Raw genomic sequence first — 3,852 nt, 5'->3', positions numbered from 1 at the left:
ACACCTGGTCCTAAAACGAATTAGTTAGAAAACAAATGACTATAAAGTTTAACATATTTAGATTTTTACAGCTATGGTGAGAAACATTTAAAATCTACAACAGCCCCGTCGCGTCATTTGAGATATACTAGTGATGCCACAAAAGAGGTATTTGACATTGACCGGTATGGGCACCCTGTGGATTTGGCAGTCGGCGTGTATGCACGCTCTGCAACCGTCTTCGATTCTATTCATTAGCCACTCGTAGGGAGCTATTTGACTAAGTGCATTGTTTTAAGATTTAAAAAGTAAAGGATATTTTATATTTTTATGTACGTTTCTTTACAAAGCTATATTTAATTATAATTTTTTAAAGTATATTCGTATAATTGAAGATTATTTTTTATGTACCAGTACATTTACTACATATTTCACCCAGTAAGTTTTTATTATTTTATTTGTAATTGTAGCCCTTATATCGTGGCTATCGATTCGGAATGTAATTGCGATATTAAAAATGCATTTAGAAAAGTCTACGGTTTTTACTGGCTTATGGAATAAACGATACAAATGGACCATAGACCATCACTGACGCGCAATTGACTGATTGCCCCTGGATGCCGGCTCCTTACAGAAACACAGCTTCCCTATCATCAAATGTCACGGCACACCCCTGCATGACAGGTATTAAGGATAATTATATCACTGAACAAATTAGATTCGATTTACTATTCGTAAATTAATTGGTATTATGTTATAATCAGTTAAATGAATAATGGATTTTGCCATTACAGAAATATTTATTTCATCATTACGTTAATTAGTAAACATAACCTACTTTTAATTTTAAGACAGTGCTTTATATAACAACGGTATTATAGAACAACGGTATTATACAACAACGGTATTATATAACAGTTAGTTTTCTAGTTAAATATTTTTTTCAAACTTCTGTAACAATAATCGATCCAGAGAAGTAAATATTTTAAACTACATCTATTATAACCATTCGAAAATACCCTTAAATGTGTTAGTATGTCTATCCTGATAACATGTTTTTACACTTTATCTCTATTAAAGCCAAGTGTAATTGAAAACAATGTATTAAAACATACCGATAACTTTTAAAGTTAAAATTACTAAGTTTACTGAAATAAGGTATAAAAACTTCGAAAATAGGGGACAAGTATTAACCGAAAGCAGTTCAAAAATTAAAATCGACTTTCGATAAAACTAGACAGATGTTACCTTACTAACTGAGAAAAATAACTTATATTATTTCTTCTGTCTCGCAGGACAAAGGAAGTAATGATAATAAGTTGAAATAAAGTAAATATATTTTAAATTTAATAAATTAAAACTGTGTTAAAAATGGTAGCCTGGCATTGTAACGATATCACAATAAATTATTGCTCGTTATATTTTGATTTGGGCAATACATTGTTAAGGTTTTTATTTGTCCGTCTGTTGTATATAACAGAGAGTACGTATGCGACCGATAAAAATATGCCCTTTAAGATTTTTATATTATTTACTCAATACTCTAATGCGTCGAAAATTACAAAACACTAACGGTGTTTTTTCTACATGTACAAGCTTCTAAGAAAAAGCTAGTCGTTTTAAAAATGTATAAAAAAAATATCGTGTCTCTAGTGTGAAATTTGACATATAGAAGCGCCTTTTCATATCGATTATCGGTATATTTTTAAACATTTGTTTCGAAAATCTAATTTAATCTCATTAAATTAGCTTCATCGATTATATTTTTAATCTAGACAGCACGTTCTCTTTCCATTTTGTGACGTGATTTGCTTTAATATTTCTTAACGTCATACCACGCTATGTTCGATATTCACCAATCAAATACTATCTGCCGAGAGACTTCTACATTTACATCAAAAGCACACAACTGGAAAGCAACGACTAGAAATGTCCTTCAAAATTTTGTAATACGTATCAAATATATAACTTTATTAGTATATTATTCAACCCGTTCTGCCGTATATTTTACCTGAAAAAACAATTTAATAACTCTTATTTAACCCACCGAACAACGAAGTAGACCTAAAATTTTAATAATCGAAATGCAGTCATCGAATAGAAATTGCGTGGCAACAAAACTTCATCCTTTGATCTCTGTAATAGAAGCTTTCGCTTTGGATTCGATTGAGGCTTGCGATTGTCGAGACAAAAAATCAAGGAAAATGCAAAAACTTTTTACACTTTACTCTAATTTACTCGAAATATTTTTATGGGGTATGGTTTTATTGTTTACCGCAATGATAGCAACACCGAAAGGTTACTGCATTCAAGTTTTTATGTTATTTGGAAATAATAAGAGTTATATTATATTTATACTTTGGTGCTGTTCTTTGTACGGAAGTTTACAATTCAGCATTCCGAAAAGAAATAAGATTAATATTCATTATTTTATGAGAGATTTCAAGAAAGAAGAAGAATTTGTTCAAAAATATGAACCGTATCTTTTTCGTTGTTTCTTTTTGTATGTTCTTATTCTTCTGTGTTTCTTCACAGGGATCTTATACGTCGGGTATCCTACTTTTCAATCCGTACATTACGATTCTAGAATGTCTTTGTTTTGCTTTTTCGGACTCGAACTTTGGTATTTTTTCGTTGCGTCACACGCACTTTGTATAATTTTATTCGCACTAATTCTTTGCTTACTTGTAGGAAAAAGATTGATAAATATTTCTGTTCATTTGCAAATTTCTCAAATTTCGAGACGATCTCTTGTTGATGAACTGATGCAGGAACTGTGGAAAATTTGGGAGTGTTTTGAAGAATTGAACGAGAAATACAAAGCGCTCTTTACCGTTTATTATTTGTTTTATATTCATCAAACTTGCTTCTGTATATACATTGCTCTGTTTGTGCGGGCAGGTGTAATATTTCGCTTGATTGTCGCAATATTCGGAGTGATATTTCTCGTTGGATTATTAGCGGTGTCGTGGGCATTGTCATATTTCACTTCAATAGTGAGTATTGTTCTAATTCATACATAGACTAAAAATTACAATTACTGGTCATTACATTGATTCTATGATAAATATATTAATTTATTTCAGATCTATGACAATTTTATCAACATCGGAAAGTATGACTGTTGTTTATTCACACCGGAGTACAGATATAAAGTGTGTTCATTTTTCAATTTTCCACACATAAAATGTGATTATATTAATAATTGTATCATTACAGATCATTTGTTTTATGAAGAGATTCGGAGGAAGACCTTTCGGTATATCGATGTGGGGATTTTTCTACATTAAAAGAAATTTCCTGCTCAGGGTAAATGTTAATAGTTGTAAATGTCAGTTTTTAGTTATGTTTTTAAATTTAATGAGTAACGTATTAAAGGAAATACAAAGTAGAGATGTTAGATGGCGTTATAATTAAATTACCTTATTTATGATAAAAATTTAATATTTCGCATTCAAAAATCACCTAAAACTTAGAAATTTAATTTATATACAGTTGTCCCTTGATAATCCGACAAATATAAAACTAATGGGGGGTTGGAATACCAAAGGTGTCCGGATTACCGAAACTAGTTACTTATTTGGCATTGCTTTGTTAGCATCGTGTATGAACTGGGTGGGGTGATTTATCTCGCAACATGCTTCTGTGCAAGCAGACACGTAACGGGGACAGGAACTACGGTGATTTTCACGGGAGGTGCGCCGGACTACTGGGCACGTCGCATTAAAAAACGATGTACTATCAAGGGACACTGTACTAGGAAGTATTTTTTTTCATGTGATTTTATACGTTTACATACAATATCGCCTATTATGATTATGTAATTGATTCTTAAGACAATACTATAGGAATGCTTAATTTAGTAATTTTATT

Source organism: Centruroides sculpturatus, unplaced genomic scaffold (genome assembly GCF_000671375.1).
Source record: "Centruroides sculpturatus isolate CEXI.00-Female unplaced genomic scaffold, Cexi_2.0 scaffold1486, whole genome shotgun sequence".
Taxonomy (NCBI): Eukaryota; Metazoa; Arthropoda; class Arachnida; order Scorpiones; family Buthidae; genus Centruroides; species Centruroides sculpturatus.
This window is presented reverse-complemented; position numbering follows the sequence as displayed.